Consider the following 26,215-nt stretch of genomic DNA (forward strand, 5'->3'; position numbering starts at 1 on the left):
TTCCTTTGAGGAAGCCCTGCAGTTCTCTTCAGGGGGTCAATGACAGGGATTCAGTGTGTGACAACATTGTCCTGTCTGTGCTTGGCAGCGTCTCCACTTCTTTTTTCTCTGTGATTCAGACACAGAATTGATTCTACAAATACGTATGCTTTTGCCATTATTAACCTTTATAAACTCTTGTGTGGGATCCCATCATTGCCTCTGGGCGGTGGCCTCTGGCTAGAAGACCTCCTAGCCACCATATACTGCATTTGTAAATGAAGTTCTCTGGGTGTTCAGCATCCAGTTTGCATGAAACCCTGCCAAGTCTGTCAGCATTAAATGTTGAATTGATAGTGAACTTTCATAAAGCAGGTCATATAATAATCTCTTCCATGAATTACTGTTGTGAATTGCTATAAATTGCTTTGCAACTGGTTCCAAGCTGTATTTTTACTGTCCCTTCACAGTACATTCATAGAAAGAGGAACCAAATAAGATGTATTCTACCCCAAAATCTTGTGATCTTGCCACACAGTTTCTAGACCATCTTTGATCATGCAGGGCAAAAAATGGAGCCAGTCTGTGCACTACTTATGGGAGCTTGTGTTAATCCTGTACACAAATAAACTCAAGTCTAGTTTTAAAGAGTTGCGATCTTTCCCTAGAATAGAAATATCAGGAATGTGAAGAAAGTAGAAAAAAAGACAGTTTGTTTCTTAAAAACAAAAGTGCAAATACAGTGATTGTTCATCTCCACAGGAACTAAGAGTTCACAGCTTCTCTAAAAAGCAAGCTCAACAGTACAAAGTACTTTTATAATATCCAACAATACTATAAATTCATCTCTGCTGTACCTTGCTCCTTGGCTCTTGTCCTGGTTTCAGCTGGGACAGAGTTGGTCTTCATAGCATATGGTTTGATGCTATGTTTTGGCTTTAGGAGAAAAACAACATTGCTAACACATTGATATTTTAGTTGTTGCTGAGCAGTGCTGTAGAGAGACAAGGATATTTCAGTTTTTCAGCTTCTAGTACTGTTCTGCCAGCATGGGGACCTGCGGAGCATGAGGAGCTCAGAAGGGACAGAACCAGGACAGCTAGCTTACACTGGCCAAAAGGATATTCCATATTATATGACATCATACGAAAAAGAACTTCAAAAATGGTGGGGACTTGGCTGGGGGAGCAGCTGCTGCTTGTAGACTGGCTGGACATCAGTCCACAAGTGGTGAGTAATTGCTTGTGCATCACTTGTTTCTTGTATATATATTTATGTACATATCTACAGTCATATATATATTCAAGAATATACATGCATGGTTCTATACATGTATTATCATTACTATTATTTCTCTTTTCCTTTTTTGTTTTATTAGACACTTATCATCTCAACATATGAGTTCTACTTTTTTTTTCCAATTCTCTCCACCATCCCACTGGGAGGAGGGAGAGTGAGTGAAAGGCTGTGTGGTGTTCAGCTGCTTTCCAGATTAAACCACAACAGCTCTCCAATCCTATGATCACCCCCTGACTCAAACTCTTCCATGTAGAACAGTCTTGAAGAGAAGCACATAAGTGTCAAGAAACAGGATGCATAACTTTGCAACAGTTTCCTGAACCTGCCGTTAAAGTTCCAGCCCCAAAAGATGCTGATTTCCCTTGGTTTCTATTAATGTCAACAAGATACAGTGGAATTGGTTGCTTTCTTGCAAGGACTAAGTGATGAGCAAGACCAGCCTCTAACATCTGGAATAGATGCCCCGTCCCAACTATTTGTCATATCTACAACTTCTGATACTAAATATTTTCCTGGGCAAAAAAAAAAAAAAAAAAAGAAAGAAAGAAAGAAAGAAAGAAAATATCAGCACAGCCAAACCTCTGTTTATCATTTTCCCCTGGCAAATTGCAGACACACTTTGATTATGTCTGTGCTAGTCTCCCTACCTTTTTTTTTTTCTTTGTTTGTTGATATCCAGTATCATCTGTTATAGGGAAAGTCATTTGCTCCATTTCTGCTCATGAAACATCCTTCAGTCCCCAAGTGAGAAGCTAAGAAATTTCACAAAAGTAAAATCATAAACTTTCGAGGAGGGAAGGAGATAACTGGGAGCCAGGCAAGAGAGAGGACAGAATGTGTGCAGTCAGCAGATCCTGTAGCAGCCGAGAGGAGAGTCCCTTTGAGGAACTCAATCCTGTTTCATATCTTTTCCAGACAATTAATTTTTTAGGACTGTGGGTTGAAGAGAGCAGCCAGGTAAAAGGTCATGAACACCAAAATCCTCTACTTCTCCTCTGCAACAGAGAAAGACTTCCCTCCCAACACTGTGCCCGTGCGCCCCAACCTTCTCCCAGAGGAGTCATCCCTACGGAAGAAGAGTTGCATGATTTTCCTCCATGTGCTGCCAGCCTTTCCTTGTGCGGAAGGCAGTGGTCCATAGGGGACCAGACAAGCATTAGCAATCTCCTTCCATGCTGAACACTCCAGAGAAATGACAAGCAAGAAGTAAATCTTCATTTATCCTCATTGCACACAGGAATACTGGCATTTTCCAGGCTGCCAGAGAAATGTCTTCTAAGAGTGAGTTTCATACACACAGTGTTAGATAGCAGAAAATGTATGGACATGCAAATATTTTCTTAGGCAACTGTGGGGTGGCTGGCAGGATAACTGTGGTGCTCTGAAGCTAATCTGGAGAAAGGCAAGGACAGCTAGGGTGGTTGTTGCAGACCAATGATGAAACTAAAAGTGTTATTACGTTGCTCATTAGGAAAGTGTAGAAACATATCACAAAAGATATCTATTTTTACACTTCATTAAAGGGGTGTGCACAGGAAAGGTGTAGGGGAAGGACTGGAGCTAACACTAAGCCTATCTACCTTGAGTCTTGGAAAAAGGAAACCCAAGTTTAGCAATGCAGCCTGCAGCAACTGCTGCACCAAGCACCAGCTGTGCCTGGGGCATCTCAAGCAGATTAGGGCTCATAATTGGTGAGGAGCAAAGAGCTTTACTAAGGATCAAAGATAACATTTCACATGTATCTTTTTCTAAGGCTTACTTACTCAAGCACATATGACAGTTCCAAAAGTCTCTGAAATCACTGGGACTTTCTCCACTGACATCAACAAGATCCAGATCCAGCCCATAAAGAGCTGTAGCAAGACTGCTACCATATGGAATTATTTCTGAGCCACAGTAGTAGGAGATATAATGAAAATATGTTGGCTTGTTTCAGTTGGTAAACATAGGATCTTGGCAGGCGAAATGAGAGACCAGATGCTAAGTGGCCTCAAAACTATCCTCTTCTCCTTAGAGGTGGCCACTTTGGATCAGGGAGAAGACCCAAGAAGAGAGCACTGTGGGCACACTGGCACTGCTACTGACTGCTTTCTACCCATCCTGGGGACACACAGAACTTTCCAGGCCTGGCAGTCTGAAGACTAAACATTCCCTGTATCCAAACAGACCCATGGGAAAGGACATACTGAGCTAGATAAATTACAGTTATGAAATACAAGTATTTAATTAAATCTTGTCTGGCTGCATTTTGCACCCTCCCCTTGAAAAAAAAAAAAACTCTCTAAAAAAGTCCAACTTCAAAACTAATCTGGAACATTGGAACTGACTGCTTATGTTATAATTTACTAGAAACTTTGTTGTCATCACTTCAGTTCATAGAAAGGAAAAATAAGAACAGCAACAGCTTTCATCAGTTCCTATTTAAAAACAAACTCCTGCATACTGGGGGGCGGGGGGAGGGGGGAAAGAAGCAATAAAAAACACAGAGATGGAGCCAAGATCAACTTTGCGGTAAATGTGGAGAGGTCAGCCAGGCCAGCCAAGATGGAGAAAGGTGGGTCAAGTTAGCAGAGGGCAGACAGGTTTCGCGGTGTCTTCTCAGTGCCATGCAGCCCTTGGGGAATCCTTCCCAGGCTTTTGCAGGGTTAACTGCTTTGTCTGGACTCTCTGCCAGCAGTTGCACATCTGTATGGTGGTGCATAAAGCAGATGCTGTTGACGAGAGAGAAGCATGGGGCTGCTGAAGGGTAGTACCTCAGCGAAGGATCCCCATTATGTGATTTGGCTGAAGGGCATGGCTACCACTGCCTTGCTGCAAATGACCTTTGGGGATGCTGTGTGCTCCACATCCAGGATCCTGACTGGAAGGGGAATGACTCCTCTACTCTCTATCCATCCTGTCTCGAGAGCTTATTTACTTTTCAGATCTTCAGTGCAGGCATTTGTTTGAGACCTGTCAGGGAAGTATCCTAGGCTTGTGAGTTTTGTATAATATATGGGTGGTAAGGCACTGGCACAGGTTGCTCAGAGAGATGGTGGACACCTTGACCCTGAAGACATCCAAAGTCAGGATGGACGGGGCCCTGAGCACCTGATGGAGCTGTAGGTGTCCCTGTTCATTGCAGGGGAGTGGGACTAGATGATCCTTAAAGGTCTTTTCCAACTGAAATGATTCTGTGATCCTATGATTCTACGATATCTAAAGAAGAAAGAGATTTTGCTAAGGATAGCTTTACAGCTGTTTTCAAAGTAGTCTGTGAAATCTACACTGCCCAGTGGATTATCCCGTGCACCAATGCTCAGGTGGAATAGAGGCGTAGCAGCAGGGCCAGTGGCTGTAAATGATTGTGATATGGCATATCCAGCTTGGCCAGTTCTCGCACAGCAGTTCTCTGGAGGTTAACGTTCTCTGTGTCTGGTTTACAACCAGCTGGTGAACAGTTAAAGGAAAACATCAGCACACACTGTCCCCCCACCAGAGCTCCACTCAGCCTGGGGTGCGTCAGAAAACTCTGCTCATGTCTTCCTGTTGAAATGCTGCTTCGTTCTGAGTCACTGCTGGATGTACTGAGTTTATTCAAACTGCTCTTGCTTTCATAAATATTGTCATGCAACAATGCATCGCCCCGGTTTTTATGTGTGTGTTTTCAGTAGTTTGGAAGCTCTGTTTATTCAAACTGAATTGTTCAGGGTTCGTGTACAATAGGATTTTCTTAAGTCTTTGTTTGCCCCTTGCATGTAAGAATAGGTGTACACATCCTGTTGGCTTTATTATCTCTAAATAAAAATGACACCAAGAACGTCAAGGTAAAAAGGTAATTTTTACACAGGAAGCATACATTCCCTGTAACTGGGTACCTAATACAAGGCATTGGCAATAGCCACATTTCTAAAAGGTTAATATGCAATCAGAGGCCATTTATAAAATAAAAATATAACATCGTGGCAGTCCGGCTCCTTTCCTGTGGACGACCATGTGTGAGAAGAAATATAAGTTTAGCCAGACTCTGAAATTTCAGGATACTTTTACTACGTGAAAGATGTCTTCTGAACTTTTATGAAAAATAGATTTTTTTTTTGTGGTCATATGCAAAAACTTTCAGCAAAGGTGTTTTTCTATCAAAAAATGCTAACTAATTTTTTTAAAAAAGTCATCCTCTCTTTTTGAAAACACAGAATAAGGCCTCTTGCTTAAGGTGCCATACAAATATAACAGCAGTGAGCTCATAGTGCAAGAAAGTAGTTATCTGAGAGAAATAAATATATAAGAAAGAAGTGCTAGCACTGTTTTCAGATAAAGAACAAGTATGCAACAGGATAGACTGACTTATGTGAGATTCCTCCAGAGAGAAGCACTAAACCTCAGTCTCCTGAATCGAAGGCCAATGCCTTAACCACAAGACAGTACTTCCATACTAAAAGAAGGAATTTTTAAAAATTTATTGTTGGAAGCTGTTCTTTTTATCCTATTGGTGTTTAAGAACTAAATATTTTGCTAACCATTAATTTTGGATGAGTTTGCCATCTGAAATCTTATAGCACTTACAGTAGTTCTTGGAGATTTCCCTTCTTGGACCATTTATATGAGTAGCTATGTCTTATTCTTTCCTTGGCTTCCTTCTGTGTTTGTTTTGGCTACCAATACATCCTACTTACAAGAAGAATACAAGAAACCTTCCCAAAAAATTAGCGCGGTATCTGATGAGAGAGCTAAAACCATATCGTGCCCTTGCAAAAAGTGATGGAGAGAATTCCTCTTTTAATTATTTTCCTAAGCCCAAGAGGAAGCACAATATTTGAGAGAAAGAAAATATTCTGCTTACCATACCCAAAATTTGGCAAATTTGAAACAAGAGAAGGCTACACACACTTCTGTAAAGTGCCAACCTCATGGGCAGTACCAAAAAGTCATTCAGCACTTGCAAAAAGAGATTTTGTTTAGTTGGAGGCCAAGCACAACAGCACCGAGTTCCCCCCACACACACTCCCTCCTCTTTCATCTGACAAATATAAATAACTGAATTTGCTAACAATTTTTCAGAAGAGTCAGTACTTATTTTACTTTGGTTATAGTAAAACACACATAAATATCCAATGGAGGAAGGTCTGTGCAACTCCAAAGTGCTACTTAGGGCAAAATTAAACTGTAGTTTGCATAGGCATCATGCTGGATATTTGATTTATTGTTTTTCATAGAATTGTAGAATGGCTTACTTTAAAAGAGACCTGAAAGCCCACGCAGTTCCAACCCCCTGCCATGGGCTGTTTGCCCCTCAGCAGACGGGTCTGCCCAGGTCCTCATCCAACCTGGCCTTGAGCACCTCCAGGAGCATCCACAGCTCTCTGGGCAGCCTGTGCCAGGGCAATACCACCCTTTGAGTGAAAATTTCCCCTTACTATCTAATCTAAATCCCCCCTCTTTAAAAACATTCTGCCTTACCACTGTCAGATCTTTTCAAACCTATGAAGATATTGTGATGCTAGAAGCTAGTCCAATAGGACTTCATTTAGAAGATGTATTTCATTTATATTTCATTAGATATTTATTTTGTCAAGTCTGACATACCCTCACTCACAGAGCTACTGATGTGCCACTATGCCTTCTACCTGCCTGCAGAAGCTGTGCCATTGAAAACCTTCCTCTTCTCTTCTTCTCAGTTTAGCTCATGTAGCAGGAGAAGTCACTGGTAAGGTCTACAGAGCCTGTGAGGCCATTCAAGTTGAATACACTCTCAGCTCATCTCCTTTCTGTATTCACCATTCAAGTTGAATACACTCTCAGCTCATCTCCTTTCTGTATTCAAATAGGTTCAGAGGCAGTGAGACTGGATAGTAGTGGGAAAAGCTCAAAGCTTGTCCAGGCATCTTCTCAGAAGTGCCTCAGTACCCATTCGCAAGGCCGGTGGCCTCAAGGTGCCCCGTCTGAAAGTACAGCAGATCTGGTCCTCAAGAGAACTTCCCAGCAGACCTCAAGTGACACTTCGGACAGACAAGAACATCTAGTGCTTGTGGTCTATTGTTTACCAAGGATTTGCCCTTGTTTCCTTGACTTACTCCCACAGTAGCTAGGTTTTCCATGCGGTCACCTATCCAAGTCTTGCACAACTCCAACGCTGCTCTGCTTCTTGAGACAAACAAGATGAAATGCATTCAACTTAGAATGCAAAAGGGACAAAAGACAGATGTTTTCAATCAGCAGAAAATTTACCACAGTCCTTACAGGCAAAGTAAACCTCAAATACCCCTTTCCTTTTCTCTGAGTTGGGTATAGGACCCAGCCCAGTGCTGGGGAGTGAGGTTGAATGGGATCAAACCCTCCATGAAACATTAGCAATCCATTATTTTCATTTTTGGTCTAGGAGAGGACAGTCATAACGTCCTCCATACCCAATGAAAGTTATCAGTGTATTATTCCTATCAGAAACAAACTCCTCTACCAGTACTTTTAATTAATTTCAGGATCTTTAAATCAAGTCCATATGAATGTTATGTAGAGTTTGATCCTCAAATGCCCATGTGTATTAATTAAGTTCTTATTTTAATAAAATGAATCCTCATTTAAGCTAAGGGAAATTGCAGTGTGCACATGAACCTGATCCTTGTATACATGATGCTATTTCAAGTGCATTTATCTTGCACATACACTCATCCAAAATTAAGTTAATGGCCCCAGTCTGCCCCTCAGGACTCTGCACATGGCAGAGACTAGTCATAAACCATTATTTGAGAGAGCACTAGCAGAGCATAAAGGATCAATCTCTGGAAAAGGAGAAAGGATTAAAATATAATTATGGTAAATTGTGTTATTCTGTGCTGCAGAAGGAGAAGAAGAGAACAAAAGTGGGAATAGCTTTGGTGCAGGTTCTTTGCAGGTTACTTTCTGCAGTCGGTGTTTTTTCTGCCTTTTACTTCTAGGATACCCTGTCCTCACAAAAAGAGAAATGCAAAAAAGCACAGTAAACTGTGCAGTGGAAATTTCTACAGCAGAGAACACAGATCCTGATATATTAGTGAGATGACAACTGCTCTGCTCAACACATCATTTGGCTTTAGATTTTCCTTGCTTTACAAAAATAGGAGCAGGGCCTTTGAGATCTCCGATGCAATACCTGAATCTGTTGCTAAATAGATCAGTAGAACTGTCTGCTTTGTTGTACGTTGCAACAACCAGAGCAACAAATGAAAGGAATTGGGTTTGACTTCTTGAGCACATCACTCTCATGCGTTCAGAAATACAGCCCAGCTTACTTAGTCTTTATTTCATTTTGGAAGCAGGTACTTCACAAGCAGAACAAAAAAGGCAGGTCCAGCTTTGAGGGAGGTCAATAGTTTGCAAAATTGCAAAGTTCAGTTATGTTTTATTCTTGAATTTATGAATTAAAGTCCTGGAATTTGCAATGTGGTGGTTAACCTCTATCACCCGGCTTTATGATTGCGAATTCTGTGCTGGGCCATGAATCCATCATGTTTTATTGAGAAGGAGACAGTCTTGCATTTTAAAATGTGCAACAGTGATCTTTGACTTTGTCCTTTTGATTTGGGTCAGCTAGCAAAATTGGAGGAATGTTTATGATTAAGGGAACTTATAAATCAGGGAGATAGGAGACAAATTCATTAGCTATTGGTTATGGCAACTCTGAAGTTCTAATGTTCTTTTTTTTCCCCCCCACAAGTATTCAGAGAAAACCTATGAAGATAGCTAAATAAATATTCTCCAGAACAAATTCATCTTATAGGCTCTTCGAGATAAACTCCACCTCTGATTCAGGCACATTAACTTCTGCTGACATGCATATTTAGGAGAAAGACAGGAGTTGGCTTGTTTGTTTCTGCACTTATGTCAAGCATCTCTCTTATATTTGAGTTGTTTTACAGAAAGTAAACAGAAACAATAAACTACACAGTTCATATAAATTCTCCCTCCCTGTGGAAAAGCCCTCAACAACTCCTGTACTGTGCAGCCTTTAATTTTGCCAGTAAGTTTTGTTTGGCTAAAACAAGCCTTTCAGAAAGTCATCCGGTTCTAATTGAAGACATTGAGAAATGAAGGAATCTATCAATCTTTCCATGGTTCATTGCAACAGTTAATCAACTTCGCAGTTAAAATGTGCCTTATTTCCAGTTTGGAATTGCCTTGTTTAAGCTTCCTGCCTTGCATAGACAACATGTTCTTCCTGAAGGGATATAGTGAATTACACACTACGGTGAAGTCCTCTTTCAACTTTTAAGATAAATTGGAATAAGGAATTGGAGTTCACCAAAGGTCTCACTGAACAGCATTTCCTGCAGCCATCAGACTGTTTATTTGTTTGCTTTTACTGCACCTGTTTCAGCGTTTCAGGAATGTTTTGAAAGAACAAATACCAGAGCTAAATGGGTTTGCCTTTCAGGATGGGATGGAAATGTAGCACTTCCCAGTGACATGTGGAGGCCGGCTTGTTTTCCAGTGTCACTGCCTCCTTTCCCATCCCATGCCCTGTCTGCAAGTGGAACCCACCCCCCGAAAGTATTGATTTGGGGTTTCAGATGTCCATGGCATGGATATTTCTTAACCTGTGTTATGAACAGTTTCAACTATCCACCTCTCCTTGGCTTTTGGAGAAAGTACATGCAACAGGTGGAAGCTAAATGTCCTAAGCATAGCTCTAATCTCTGTTTTTATGCACCATGATAGCTGCTTCTCTGGCATAATACTATGAGAACCTAAGAGGTGGCAGAGCCTCTGTAATTATATTGTGTTGTTTTCTAGAAATAGCTTTCACTGTTGTTGCAGCACCTAGGAGCCTCAGCCAAGTAGCAGGCCCCTGTCTTCTCTCTTTGGATAGTCACAGGTTTTTAAGATACCAATGGGAGCTGAGGAAACTGAGACTATAATGTAAGCTCTGTCCTGACTCAAGAGTACTCCAGTCCTGGTAAAAGGAAAACACAACATGCTTGGCTGTTGCCAGCGGTGTAATTTTGCAACCGCTGAGGCCGCTGAGGTGGGATGAATTCCCCATCTCACTACATCTAAGCTAGTTCCCTTCACAAGAATCTCCGTATGGACAGTGGGTGGAGAGGCATTTCTAATATGTTGTTTCCCTAGCCTCTATTGACCATTTCTTTCAGGCTAACATGAATCTCACTTTGAAAGTGATTCTTTCTCTCCATTGACTATGAAGAATAACTATGGGCATTATCTCAGATGTAAACCTTTACATTTAGACAAAATTAATTCCACAAATGTCGACAGCCCTAGGTGAATACACACACACACACAAATGGAATGATTTCCTATTCACACTCAGAAATAAGCAAATTACTTTGTTTAATCACAATAGTTTCCAAATGCATCACTCTGTTTCTTTGACAGCTGTAGCAGCGGTGGGGTAAAAGGCAAAAAACGTTCAAACCTGTTCTGTATTCAAACACAGAAATTCCCCTTCGTGTCTTTGGCACGTCTTAGCAGAATATCACATTTTAGGAATTACATGAGCTCTGGTATTGAAACATACGTTACAGCTTTGTAAAGGGAAATTTGATATGGTGTCAGCCCTGTGTTATCATTTATCTCGTTGGCATGTTAAGCTTCCCTCGTGTAGAGCTATTGAGGAGAAAGACAAAATCAGTGTATCTATACAGTAATGAAGGTACCAAGCCAGAAACCATGAGCCACCAACATCTAATGGACAGGGATCTAAAACAACAAAATGTGAGTGTGTCCCTTGGATATATGAAATACTGAGAGTGGCCGTTATGTCTAATAAAGCCATGATCAGGATTAAAGAATCCTAAGAGGATCACAGCTTTTGTGTCAAGCACAGGCATCAGAAGAACTGCAGCCAGCCCTGGCTCTCAGGAATGAAAGCTGCTGGCTCTGAGTTCCATGTAAAATCACTCCTGCTGTCTGGGTAAGGTGCTGGAGCACAGGGTGGTTAATGGCCCAAAGAAGGCAGAAATGGGTTTTCCATCCAACTGCTCTTTGGCCAGGGCATCCGATACATGGACAGTGCCTATTCCAGGAATGAAAGTTGGGATTATGAATAACTTCCTGCCTATGCTAGGGAAGCACAGGAAAGAATCCTCTCCCTTTTCAGGAAGAGGTAGAATGGGCACGGTACAGAAAATCAGGGTCACTAGGAATCTCACAACACGGAAGGCTTGGCACACTGACTCCAATAGGCTGTATCATCAACTGAAGACAGGAGAAAACCCCAAGTGGGCAAGTATTCCTATGGAGAGTAGTTAAAACCAGTAAAAACTGTAGAAAAGTGGAGGTCATTAATGTAATTCCCAAGGCTGATGTGTACCTAGGAAGCACCCTGCACCCTATCTTACCTTATACAGTGCCACTTATTCCCCTAGTTTGAGGTATATACTATATAGGAGTCCGCATCTATGTATAAGTTCCCATAGTATTCAGCAGAGTGCTAAACTGTTATTAATTTGTCTAAACAGTCGGGAGCTGTCCAAGATATACCAGAGCATTCAAGGCATCTGAGTAGGTGTGGGAGATACGGCACAGAGACATGTCCTGCTAATTTTGCATTTGTCCTAACAGGAAAATATGCATACCCATAAAATCCCTAACTAAATCCAAGTTCATCTCTTCCAACTCTCCTGCAATGAACAGAGACACTGACAGCTCCATCAGGTGCTCAGAGCCCTGTCCAGCCTGACCCTGAGTGTCTCCAGGGTGGGACACCAACCACCTCTCTGGGCAACCTGTGCCAGTTCCTCACCACCCTTACTGTAAAAAACTTTGTTCTTTTATCCAATCAAAATCTCTCCTGTTTTAGTTTGAAACCATTCCTATCCAATCCTATCATAACAGGTCCTGCTAAAAAGTCTGTCCTCTTCTTTCTTACAGACCCCCTTTAAAGGCCACCATCAGGTCTCCCTGGAGCCTTCTCTTCTCCAGACTGATCAGCCCCAGCTTTCTCAGCCTCTCCTTGTAGGGAGGTGTTTCATCTGGATCATTTTTTGGCTCTCTCCTGGATGCTCTCCAACAGGTCCACATCTCTCATGTACTGAAGACTCCACATCTTGACGTAGTTCTCCAGGTGAGGTCTCATCAGCACAGAGCAGAGGGGCAGGATCACCTCTTTCACCCTGCTAGCCATGCTTCTTTTGATGCAGCCCAGGATATGGTCGGCTTTCTGGGCTGCGAGAGCACAGTGTTGGCTCATGTCCATCTTGCCATCCACCAGTATCCCCATGCCCTTTTCAACAGGCCTGTGCTCAATCTTTTCATCCTCCAGCTTGTATTGATAGTATTGGTCACCCTGACCCAGATGCAAGACCTTGCACTTGGCTTTGTTGAACCTCACGAGGCTCTCCTGGGCCCACTGATCAGTCTGCGTAGGTCCTTCTGGATGGTATCGTGTCCCTCAGGTGTGTTGGCTGCACCACACAGATTGGTATCAAAATATTAGCTGTGAAATCATTTGGGCATCTATAAACTCAAATGGTTTGGTAAAGGATTGCCACCTCACTCTTCTAAGCAATAAGGGCAAGCTTACTGCTGCACAGAAAGACAGAAAAATATCTGTGCAGCACTTATGTCCCATGGAAGGTCTCCAAATTGGATTTTACATGAAGGTATCTGTTATAAAGACTCTGGAACAGAATTCAGCATGGATGACTTTCCACTACACCCACATAAACAATACTATTTTGCACAGATACAATGAGTAGAAGAATAGTGCCTAAAAAAACAGTCAACTCTTCAATACTTTTTAAATTTGAAACAAATGTGTAAATTGTTTGGGAGGAAACAAAAGAAATGGACCAAAACTTATTTCACTCACTAGAAATCATGAACTACAAATATTCATGTATCACCCAAGAAAGTTTATTTTTTCAGTGAGAAAGGGGAAAAAAAAAACAAAACAGTAGGCAACATTTTAGGTTGCTTTCTCTCATACACCTTCAAAGTCTGCAGGGTGGAATCCTGAACACTGGTTGGTAGACTACAGTGAAATGGCAGCCTTTGGGGAACCAACAGCACCCACATCCAGTTAATGTTATTGTGTGATCTATTTCATGGTTTGGAATTAATAGCAATTGGGGCATGGAAAAAAAAAGCTAAAGCCTGAAGTGGTTTTTCAAATTCATAAGGAAGTGTTTTTCTTTGAATAATAATGTTATTATAAAGCTATGATTTTTTTTTTTTCTATTTGAAATAAACCCTTTATTTTCTTTCAAATTTCTGTTACTTGTGGCCAGAGGCTGTCTGGTACTCTCATCTTGTGGGATATTGCTGGCTGGAAGCAATATCGTTTCTGTAATTACCACTTTCACTAAAATAGTTCTGGGCACTCCAGAAATACCTTCAAGTATTTGGTCATGGGCATTAAAAGCTAGAGGGACAGCTAATAGCTCATGGTTGTTCCTAAATGGTAGAAAAGAGTAAGCTCATTTGAGAACAACTTTCAAACATCTCAGTATGTCTCAGTTTTCCAGAACCAAGTGAATTTGTCCTCTTGCCTGGGCATAATACAGAATGGTGCTGACCTTTACTCCTTTGTAAATTTGTATGATGAGAATCAAAAACAGACAGGTGAAGATTGCTATTCCCTACTTTCCACCACAAAACTCTGCCTGGGGAGAGTCCTCAGGCTTTTTGTTCCTGAATGAAGTTCCTTGCATGCCACTCCTCCTCGCAGCTGTCTAAAGGTGAGGACTCCAGCCCCACAAGAAGATTTTTGTCACATTCCTGGAGAGGGGTGGATACCTTCAGAGGGAGATTTGGGCACCCTAAGGTGAGTAGTCAAGGCAAGTGGATGATTCTCAGGAAATAACACAAAAGCCCAATCTTCGCAAGAGAAACTATTTTGAATCATGTGATCCAGGTATTATCTATGGCAAAGACTGCATCCTCCAGATTCTCAGTCTTTGAAATTGCTTATTCTGACACTTTATCACAAAATGTGGCCAAAATTCAAGATTGGGAAGCTTGCTCTTGGCTTCAGTATCATACAGATTCAATTACATTTTTTTTCCACACTAAGCTGTATCTCAATATGATTTCCTTCAATTATGTATTTCAAATAAATTGTTCTGTGTCCTCTGCATCATTCTTAGTCACCTTGACTGTCCCAGGAGATACGTCCAAGAGTAAGAGGCAGTGCTGGACACACTCACATGCACATTGGCCAGCTGTAGACACTGGCCACTTCATTAGCTGGATGATGTCAAACAGAGCTGTGTAGGGTGAGTCTTCTTTGCTTTCCCACAAGAGGACATGCAAGTTTGGGTTCCTCTTTCCTTCTCACATGCTGATTTTCATTAAGTCTATGGAAATGCAATTATCTTTGAGGCTCCCATCCCCTTTCAATTTTGGTGGAAATAAGCTTAACAGTTACTGGAAAGGCTAAACAGATAGGCAGATATCAGCAGACACAATTCACACATCCCTACTAAACCACACTAAAAAGACCTATTTGCCATTTACTGAACACCAGGAAAGAGCATAACACTGGAAAACAGAGAGAAGAAACCACAGCAACCACCGAAGAGCTTCACACTTACAGCTGGAACGCTCATAGCAGCCACTTCCCAGAGATGATTCAGGTCTCAGGGTCCTGACCAGCACAAAGAACAGCAGTGGAGACAGAGGAAGATCATGTGGTAACAACAAAAGCATTAAAGACTGAAAGTCCTTCAGCTGGATCCTTAAGACAAATCTGGAAATCTTGACTTTTTGCTGATGAATGGAGCCAATGGTAGAAATGCTTACTATTAGAAATAACAATAATTCTTTGCTGAAGTGGTGACCCTGTAGCCTTACATTATTAGGATGGTGGACACTGATGAGATAAGCAGTGGGTCACTTCTGTTTTGCTCTAGACACATTTGGCCACCATCAGCAATAGATGTATAAGGACTGGCATTCAGCCATATATTTCTCAAGCAAGATGCTTGAAATTATCCCTGTTTTAAACAGGAGATATTTCTTCATTGGATAAAAGAAATCACTGTTCACCTGGGTATTTCCTTAAGGTCAGTGTATGGCCATTTTCCATCTCTGGTTTTGAGGATCAGCCCTGGGAATAGTCAGCAGATATGAGTCTCCTTCCAGCCATCTCCTAGCTGCACATAGTACATAAAATGTGTGTCACAAGCAAAAGTATATTTCCTAATTCCAGCCTTGCTGGATCCAAAAAGAAGACATAAATATTTTGACAGTTCTAATCTGTAAATGTGTGTCTTTTTGTCTTTGTCTCAAGAAAAGGCCACCCTCTCATGAAGTTTGCAAATTCTTGTTTTCCATGATTGCAGGAAACACTGACATCTTCCCAAGCACAGCATTTTGGGTGTCTCAATTTTTCAGGCTGTTGACCAGCAGTGTTCTTCTGCAGTTGTTCATTTAAGAGCCCTTCATCTTGCAAATCATGTTCAGGAAGCTTAATTCAAGTCCTTCCTTGCCTAAAGTGGTAATGTAACAATTAACCAATCAGTATTAATTTCTAGATGGTGCCAAGGCACGAAAGGAAATAGTGGGGAAGTGCATGCCATGAATCAAGACTGTGCATCTCATTCTTTGAGATGATGTTCAGCAAAGGGCAACTAAGAGATTAATAAAAAAGGCTAAGAGCACATTTTTTCTCCTAGTTGGAAGTATTCATTGCTCTTTAAAGAATAATAACAACAATAATAAACATTCAGCATTCTGCATGAAATTGCATAGGTGCCACAGAGGTCTGATTTGCTTCTCCTATAACCTGTTCATTATTAAATCCTTAAACAGGATGTAATTAGGACTAGATCTCACAGGACTAGAAGATATTCTAACAGGAATATGCTTTTATATATATATATATATGCGTATATATATATATATATATTTCATCTGTAACTACCACGAGAGATGTCAATGTCCATCAGGGAAATCAAGGTAAGGACTTCCAATCCATCTAGCTCAAAACCTTCCTTTAGTTTGCTACTTTCCCATCAAGAAAAAATAAATTTCATTCAAAATCCTGATCTGCCAGAGAATAACCCACTTCAATTCTCCCCAGATAAACTTTTCCAGAGATTTTGCTGCATTAAAAAACAAAAATTTCATGCCTTGCCTTGTCTGTTAATGAGGTTGTTTTCTTCTGCAATAGTCTACTTTGCCTTCTGAGGTTGGATTTCTGTTTACAAGTGAACTGGGCCCTCTAATGCCACTGAACAGAAAAGCTCCTCATCTTGCTTTTGTTTGACTTCTGAAGGTCCAGCAGTGTGTCTCAGCTGGACTGGAGGACCTCAGCACACAGCTATGCTGTGGAAAAATTAAACCAATGTGAATCCTTGCTTAGCTTTCAGAGGATTCAATTTAAAACACCTTGATGCAAACTGATCAGAAACTTTACCTCTTATTCTGACCTGAAGGCAGAAGCAATAGCAAAAAACATCTTCATATGCTCAAAATAATGGGTATCTTGAGAATCAGCTGATGTCACTAGCATCCTGCCCTCTTGATCCTATACCTGCAAGGTTTTCACTACATTAATCCCAATTTCTGCAAACTTGATGGTAAATCATGAAGTTTTAGTTAAGTCCACTTTGGGAACAGAAGTAAAACCCTCAGATCTCACAAATGACATACCCAGAGTGCTTATATTCCCTCAGAAGGACATTTTGTAGGAAAGTGACACCTCACTTTCCTGGGCAGGTGTTGGAAGAAACAAAAGTTTATGGTGACATCAAGGCTTCCAGTTTTTGCATAGATTCTGTCTCTTTCAGAGATATCTCTCCCATCAAGAAGGACACAAGTAACCTTTGCAAAACCAGTTTCTCACACACTGATGCCTAAAAACCAAAGTCGTTTTTCATGGACAGCAACACGAAGGACATGAACCCCCTTTGAAGCAGCCCATTGACATCCCCAAATTGCAGGCAGTGGTGAGGAAATAGCAAAGTGCTAATTGTGGGATGGCTTTGTTTAAATGTGCTGATAGCTGATGGGGCTAATGCACTCGCTGCCTCTGGCACTGCAAAGATAGCTGTCCCCTGGCTAGGAGATCACAGAGCTCTGAAATGCCCTTCCTTCCTCTAGAGATGAAAGGCAGCCTGGATGCACAACTTTTATTTATCAAGCACATAGTACTCAAATATAGCCCATTTATCTCCTAATGTTTTGCATCTCCCACCACTCAGCTCAGGAAGATAGTGGTGATGAACAGGAGGATGCTGTGGCAGGTGCTAGAAAACACTCAATTACCAATAATAATTTCAAATCGTGCCCAATTTCTGTCCATCAGATAGATCTAAAGTTCCTTTTCCTGAAGTATCTTAAGGAGATCCCACAGGACATATCTAGAACAAGTTGCCCAGAGAGGTGGTGGATGCCCTTTTCCTGGGGACACTCAAGGTCAGACTAGATGGGGCTTTGAGCACCTGATCAAGCTGTGGATGCCTCTGTTCATTGCAGGGGAGTTAAACTACATGGCCTTTACAGGAAAGATGCATGTCTCTTGTGCATGTGTGCATGAGAGGGGAAATGGACTGACACATCAGGCTTCAGCATGACTCCCAGGCTCCCTTGGCCTGCTGGGACATATCTGCAGAGCTGGAATTCTTCACTTTTGGCCCACTGCTAAATTTGCATCCCAACTGGCAGCTGAAGTGGGTTTTATTTCATACATGCTTCTAGGAATGTACAGTCAGACACTTCACCTTGGTGATACGTATAGTTACTCCTCTGTGTGTCCAAGCCCTTATTGCACTTGCATTCACAACCTCACACAGCTATCTTTGCACATAATTTTATATGAAGTCTATGTGCATCCATAACTATAACTATTCAAATAAACATGCATGAGAATAAAAACAAAAAGCACTGCTCACACAGAGCAAGAAAAGCAAAGAGGGATGGTTATGAACTGTTGCTTTCTACAACAAAGAACTAGCTGACTTCTTGCACCATGCATAATGGCAACCAGGAACTAAAATTAGACTACAGCTTTCACATTTCTGCCAAATTTAACACACTGAAGACTGCCCAGGATCAGATACATTACTCTAAGAGAGTTTTTACCACTGTTAAGCAGAATGGAAATCTTCATTCATGGAAGTTTTGTGCTTATAAATGCTTCCCTACCTTCTTTGGAACAGCCTGATACCGATTCCTCCAACTAACTTGCATTTCACTACAGTTCCTAGACTCTCCGCTGTCTAACCAGTTGCCCTTGTATTTGTTCAGACAATTATCTATGCCTAAATGGGTTGCCTTGTCTTCTTGAGTTGCTCCCTTTTTCAGTCTTTGTCTACAATTTGTAAAAATGATTTTAAATTCCAACACCGTCCTACAGAGCAAATTTAAATGTTCTCTTCCCAGCTCATCCCATCTTGGTGCTCTCTCAGCATCTGATATGCCTTTCTCCGTCTTCTTGCCTTGGGAGGCAACTTAGTACATACTTAATTTGGCTGCAAGCTATTTTTATTAGCTCTTTTCTGAGTAAATATTTCCAATCCATTTTTGCCAGTGTTGAGCATTTTCATCCAGATTGCTCTTCTTTGTTTTCCCTATGAGAGTGGCATGTTCTGACATACACCAGACAGACCACACCTCCCTCCACAATAAGCCCAGTTTCCCTCTTATCAAGGGGATTATCTTCAGGAATCTGAATAGTAATTTTAAATAAGCAGTGGCTATTGTTCATTTTCAGTACAATGTTTACACCTCAGCACGAACACTGAAGTCCCAATGCAATTTAACCAGGGGAATTATTGGGAAACTTGCAGCCAAAAAGATTGTGACAGAAATGGAAAAAAACACACACCAGCCCACAAAGTGTCCCATCATAGACTTCTGGGGACTTTCAATAATGCTCCAAGAGCGCTTTTGTCTCATCCCTTTCCCTTGTAATCCAGAGATGACAGCTTGGGCAAAGTCTGATGAACTCACAATGAATTCACACAAGACAAAAGAGGCAATTGGAGGTCCCCTTAACTACCAGGTCCCCACAACACTGTGTTGGTCCCTTTTGGATGTATGCCACCATTTTACTACAGGCTCACTACAGGCAAGATATCCCTTTGCATCTGGTCTCCATTAGATAGTAGGCATCAGGAGGTGGGAAGGTTTGCTATGGCATCTTATTTGGATCGCCTGTTGCTTGGTAGTACAAACAGCAGGCTATTAAAAGAGCCAAATGCTGATATTTCCACAGTGCTCATAACACAAGCTCCAGTTTGCTTCAGCTTGGTCACTGTGGTTTACACACGGAGCCGCATACGTTTAAATATAATATTTATTAAGCTTACTTAAGTTTATTCTGAGGTATGACTGGAACCCAGTTTATTCTGGCTGGGCCAGGGAGCCTGCCTTGGGGTTGGAAGTGTGATGTTCTGCCATACGCACCAGTACTGTTGCAGAGACAGCAATCTGTTTTGCATTAGCAGCCCAGCTTATGTTATTGTGCTTGGCCTGGTCCTACTACCTGGTGACCCTGAGCACGATTGTTCTTAAAGGGATAATATGGTTTGATAACACATAAGAACTTTCAGAAAAGTGTTCCTCTAAGAAGAAGTATCATCTAGCAGGACCTAATTACAGCCCACGGTGTATTTCCTTTATTTCTTGGATGCCTGTTATATGTAGGCTGCAAAAGAAGCTCTATGCACTTGTATTTTGGCTGGCAGTAACCCCTTCTTCTTCCCACACACCAATAATCTGAGGCAATCCATTCAGGGCGCCTGTTGCCCCACCAGCAGATCCACAAAAAACACCTCAGCTTCTCTGCAGCTCCAAGAGAGCCAGGCTTTCTGCAGGACACGGATAGAGTTGGAGCTGCAACCAGAAGTTTGCAACCATTGGAAAAAGGGCACCTGGATACAGCGCCCAGCTGGAAAATGGTCCTTTGTGTAGATTTGCTGAGCTAAGTGGTTGCCTTGTGATGTGCTAAGCACATATAATTTTGATTATTGCATTATACTGCTATATATTCCACGGTAGCAATCCACAAACAATTTTTAATCTGTAATTGAATCTGTGCATTCCCCAAAACAAGATTCACTGGCATTGCTTCCTGCAACTACAGCATTATCTCCCACCATGGTTTTCTCCATAGGAAAAATTAGTCTGCTGGAAAGCACCTAAACAGTCATGGCTAACAGCAATGCAGTCTGCAAATGTTGATGTTTCTGGTACTGCAAACTTCTAAAACAGTGAAGTGAATTCTGAGGAAGAGAAAAATGGGGGAAAACAATTTGCTCGGCACCTTCCAAACCTAAAGGAAAAGTCAATTATCTGCCCTTGAAATTTATCACAAACCTACTTTGAATTTCTTCAGTGAAACTGAGTGATGGAGAATAGTTCTACATAAGCTCTAAAGACATCCTTTTTCTCATCAAATGCCGCAACATTTCACTGGCAAAAAACTTACTTGTGAAACCCTTCAATTTCAGTCCATGGGCAATAGCTGCAGCAGGAGGCCATTCCCTCAAAATAAGTGTGGATGTTTTGCCTTCTGTAGGCATCTGCCTTGCTTTGTCAGGCTTTGGAGGGAGTTTGTTTGCTAAGGGAGAAATTCAACACACAAACAAGACACACAAATGTACAGTGAGATAAGGATACAAATAAGTTGTCTGCCCATTCATCTCCAGATCCATTTGGAATGCTAAGGGGTATCCTTCTGGACATGGGTGTCTCCCTAGAGGTTTTCAAGAAATATGTAGCTGTGGAACTGAGGGACATGGTTTAGTAGGGACGGATTGATGGCTGGGCTAGATGATCTTGGAGGTCTTTTCCAACCTTAATGGTTCTATAATTCTTGCCACTGTTTTCAAAGGGGTCCTGAACAAGTAGCTTGGATGACCTGCCTAATGTCCAGCTCACACTGGCATAATCCTGTGGTCACTTTCTCCCTGTGAGACGTGCCAGATCTGTGGCACCTGCAGCAGCACAGCCACAGCATTTCACTGTAACCAGCCATAGCAGTGCCAGTCCCTCCAAAACACAGGAGGAGCCGTGTGCTCACACAGGCCTTGTTTCCTCCTCTCCAGGGTAATGTATATATTTTCCTCCCAGCACAATATGAAAGAGGAAGGGCTGGCTCAAGCTAGAAAATGCAATCTTGGCTCTCAGCACTCTTGCTCCCTGTGTAAAGGTTATACAAATAAAGTTCTGGGGAATATTGCCCTTCTGCGAACACCGCTAATTGCCAGCATCTATCAGCCGGAGATGCCTGACGTGCTCTGCCAGGAGAGATTGCTTCAGCAGCACAAAATAAACCACTCTTGCTCTTGTTAAAGCATGCAATTTTCTTGTCAACTCCTTTGTCATTGCTGCAGTCTCCCAGGCAGGGCTGCTTCTGTTCGCAGCATCCCAGTCTTACTGCCGCCATGTCGAGTCCCAGTGGAAGGATATGGGGCAGCATCTCTACAGGAGAGCTTCTAAATCCAAAGTGGAAAGATTTGCTGTAGAGTGACAGAATCATAGAATCATCTGAATTGGAAGGAACTTTTATAGGTCATCTAGCCCAACTCCTCCCATAATGCAGAGGTGGAGAAAGAACACACAGGCTGGTCTACAGGTCCAAGCTCTGCTTTGTGACCCTGTGAATTGTGTAAGGCTGAATCCACAGAAATGCCCCAGTTCCCATTGCCTTCAGGCCTCTTTGTGCATTATGGCCTCATTTCCTCCTGTCCTCTGTAGAGTTTTCCTTCCAGTTTGGCACCAGAAGAACTGCATTTCCCCCTTCTCCTTTATTCTAATGCTAACAGACTGGCTGTGAAAGCAGAGGGCTTTGCCAGTGAGAGGAGGCCAGCCAGCAGAGCCCCCAAGCCAGCTCTCTAAAGGGCAGTCAAAGGGGGCTGGTTTTGGGGTTTTGGTGTGCCCAGCTCTACAGAGACAACTATATAGTCACAGGCCAGTGCTCCAGGAAACCTGCCCTCCCCTGCGACGCAATGTGCCAGCAGATCCAAGAGAATCAAGGGAAGGAGGGAGTGAGGGGGTCTCTTCTGTCCATGCATTCTCCAGCTGCCCGTTCAAACTCCATAGCATTCAACAGGAAGCTGTATGAATAATGGGGAATAATGGGTGTCCTGGAGTGTGGATAGCAGCTGGGTCATCTTGGGACGAGGACAACACAATCACAAAGGGCCTTTGATTATGAACAAAGTACCTAGAATCAAGCAGTTTGAGGTCTCCAAGGGTCTAAAACTCCTCCAAGAAAATCCCAGGTGATGTACCATGTCCTAGCTATGCATGTCCCTACCTGCTCTGCCTACATGCTGCTCCCAGGCTGTGGGGCTGCAGGACCCTGTCTGGGGTGGGAAAGGCTGCCTGAGGAGATCATTGTTTCTGGAATTAGGGCTTTTTTCTTTCTTTCTTTCTTTTAATCTCATGGAAAATATTCACAGCTCAGCCCCAGAGCTGAGACGACCTTGCCCCAGGCTGTCCCATACTGGTGGGGTGGCACAGGCTGCAAGGCTGTGCGGATGGTGCTGCCAAGCCTCCTTTGGAAGCAGCCATTGTCGGTTTTCCCTTTCAAGTGCTTCTGTTGAAAACCTTTAAGGCTGAGAAAAAGGCACTTTCTCATGACAGTGTCTCTAAACAGGCTGTGAGAGCCAGGAGCTCAGCCCATGGGTGCCAGCAGGCAGCAGGATGATGGAAGGGGCACCACTGCCCATGATATCCATGGGCAGAAACCAGCCCCAAACCTGGAGTGAGTATAGGGGATGTCAAGGGAAGCGAGGAGTGACTTTCACAGCTCTCAGCACCTAGCCAGGGGTTCAGTCTTCCTCTTAACACCTCCTACCCCACATGGAGAGGATGTATCCTTACCAACATTGTACTTAACAGCAGGAACTGATAAGGTAGAACCCACAGAAAATGTGTCCTGTGTTTAACACCTTCCCTGCCTCATGACAACAGGCATCTTATACTGGTATCTCTGCAAGCCTTGACAGCCTTGTTATAGAGACAGCAGAATGAGGAAGAGGGTGACTCACACTACCCAAGTGCAAAATAAGTAGGTGTTCAGGGTGTCTCTGTTCTTCTGCCTTCCTCCTCAAGGGTATAGCTCACTTTTTATTCTTTTTTTTTTTTCCCCCTTAGGTTAAACAGTATTTGAATGACAAATTTAATAATGGGAGCTGGAATCAGTGTGTTGTCTCCTTACTTCAAGTCCCACATTGCAACAGCTGCTGGGACAAAACCTCAGTGACCCTGTACCATGCTGCAGGAGGTGCAGGCTCACACAGATCTCCTTCACACCTGTGGGTCTGTCCACAGACACTTGTGCATCAATTCAAACCATCCCCAACCTTACAGATTAGAGGCCAAGGTGGTACTCTGCAAGATCCAAGTGGCAAGAAAATGTATTCAGGCCCAAACTGTTTTATGTAGAGCATATGATGATGCTGTGCAGGTTTGCAAAAGCAGATATAGAATCATAGAATCATAGAATTGCTCAGGTTGGAAAAGACCTTCAAGATCGAATCCAACCACAACCTAAATCTGCTGTGATTTGGTGAAATTTGCAGGCAGCGTTCAGAGAGAAAAGTAATTAACACATGGTTTCACTTCAGTTCCACATTGGTTAGAAATAATACACGAAATGCATTTGCATTTACAAGCAGTAAAGCAAAACTTGTCTCTGCATGGATAAATGACAGTGTAGCCCAATGCCAGCAAGAGAGGCAGTGAACTACATCCCTTGTGTGGATATGGAGCATGCTCTTGCCAACATTTCTTTTGGTTTTGGGGTAGTTAGCAGGAGGAGAGAAAAACCCAACGGTAATAAATGAGTTGTTGCAACCTGCCCTTTTCTGCTCCAGTGATCTGCTGTTTTTGTAAACAGGAAACGTCGTGTAACTTGGAGAGGACTACATGTGATAACACTGAAGAATGATCAGAGAGTAAACTGTGAAACCACTATGGTGTCTGTTGAGGAAAACCTACAAGCTGTCAAGAAAGCTCTGGACGTTTTGTGATACAATCTATCAATTATCCCAGCTGAATGCCGGTGTTTATAGAGGGCATTTTTTGTTGTTGTTGTAATTCCATGCCATCTCAGGCTTACAGTAAGCCACCTGGCCAGCATGAATGTGCAGGTTAATTTCAGGATCATATATTATTCTGTATAATAAAAACAAGTTGTCTGGTTGTTTTTAGTGAATTTGTCTAAGCCCGTTCCCATGGGCTCCCCACCTCCCAGGGAGAAGTTGTAGTCTGCTCTGTTTCATCATCGCTTTTGTGGCATTTCCTACCGAGATGAGTGGCACCGAGACAGTTTCCAGACGTGGTTATTTGTTCTCTTTGACCTGAGTGACTGCTGTTTTCTAAGCCGTTTGCAGTGTCAGTCCTATGATTTGACACTTAGACTTCTCCAGTTGGGGATTAAAATGCTGCATCTTTCTTTCAGGCTCCTTATTAATTTTCTGGAGGCACTTACAATGAAACTATTCCAAGGGTCTTTTCATTCAAATGCCTTCCTGCTGCAAATCAGACCAGTTTCACCTATTTCACATAACTCTATGGGCTACTTTACAACAAGCTAAAAACCTTCCAGGTTTTCCAGACCTCCAGCCCCAATTATGTACAAAGTGCTTAACAATAATCACTACTTTAGGTTTGTCTTTCCCCCCAATACCTAAGGAAGAATTTACAGACTTTCTTCCCAGCTCTGCCTGCAACCTGCACAGGCAGATCATGAACTGCTTACAGCCCCCCAGTATTTCCCTCCTTTGAATTCTTTCCATCGTTTGTTTGTCAGTTCCCTTCCCAAAGTAAACATTTCCATAAAAATTTAATCTTAAATGTGGTGTTTGAAGTGACCTGATGTCCCACAGAGAGAGGAGCCCAGAGCTCATTGGGCAATAATTTCCTACTGTTCATATACAATCTAAGCCCCAAAATGTGATATGTGCTCCTAAAGTCACCTTCAGCTGTCGCTGGGCAATGTGTTGTCAGCCTCCATCTTCAAGCAGCTGTCTTCTTAAGCTCAATAAGCTCATATGAACTGAAGATTTCAGGTCACCAGTTCCACTGTGTGACCAGAAAAAAAAAAAAAAGTCCTATAGCCTAAATAAGGCAACACAAAATGATCTGAAGTGATTGTTGAGTGCTTTTGATATTTTGTCCAGCTGGACAGCTTTTGAGACATTCTTGTTCTCTATAGAAGCTTGTACCTATATGCGCCTGGTCATACTGCATCCCAGCTGGGGCTGCTGAAATGGCATTTACACAACAATTAAAACACCCCACTTCTATTGTTACTGCTTTTCTGATGTCTCATGTAAGATTTAGTCCTCCTATCCATCCTCCTAAGAGGAGGCTTTTGGGTGGAACAGGGTAGGACACGGTCCCTGAAGTAACAGCATCATGAATCTGAAAGTTTTGTTGGCTTAGTCATTAAAAATATTTTTCTAGTGGAAAATCACAATGTGAGTAGAACACCAGGAGAGTAGTGGTCTTCCCACCATCTTCATCTCTTAGTTTCATCCAAAGACATTACCCCATTTCACCAAGGTCAGGGTAGAGTAGAAAGATGGTGAAAGCTCCCGTTGGGAAGGGAGTGCCAGCATGGGAATTCAAGTCAATACTTTCTGTCGCTGCTTCCTCCTTAAGCATAAAATATCCTAAGTTGGAAAGGACCCTCAAGGATCATTGAGCCCAACCCCTGGCTCCACACAGGACCACCCAAAATCCAAACTCTATGTCTGAGAGCAGTGTCCAGGTGCTCCTTGAGCTCCAGCAGCTCAGGGCTGTGCCCACTGCCCTGGGCAGCCCGTTCCATGCCCACCACCCTCTGGTGCAGACCCTTTTCCTCACCCCCAGCTGCCCCTCCCCTGACACAACTCCATGCCGTTCCCTCAGGCCCTGTTGCTGTCACAGAGCAGAGGTCAGCACTGCCCCTCCGCTCCCTGTGAGGATCTGTAGCTGCCATGAGGCCTCCCTTCACCTCCTCTGCTCTGGGCTGAACAAACCAAATCCCCACCTCTCTCCTCCCCTCTGTTCCTGA

General features: G+C 42.6%; 1 long non-coding RNA gene across 1 annotated transcript; it reads left to right on the forward strand.

The window, feature by feature from the left end:
- The first annotated feature begins 846 nt into the window (after nt 1–846).
- LOC121113216 lies at nt 847–24,862 on the forward strand. The gene is made up of 3 exons (XR_005859586.2): nt 847–1,209; nt 12,127–16,155; nt 24,053–24,862. It is a non-coding gene; the product is annotated as an uncharacterized LOC121113216 (long non-coding RNA).
- The last annotated feature ends 1,353 nt before the right edge of the window (nt 24,863–26,215 follow it).

The sequence above is a fragment of the Gallus gallus genome, chromosome 4 (genome assembly GCF_016699485.2).
Source record: "Gallus gallus isolate bGalGal1 chromosome 4, bGalGal1.mat.broiler.GRCg7b, whole genome shotgun sequence".
In the NCBI taxonomy this organism is placed as follows: Eukaryota; Metazoa; Chordata; class Aves; order Galliformes; family Phasianidae; genus Gallus; species Gallus gallus.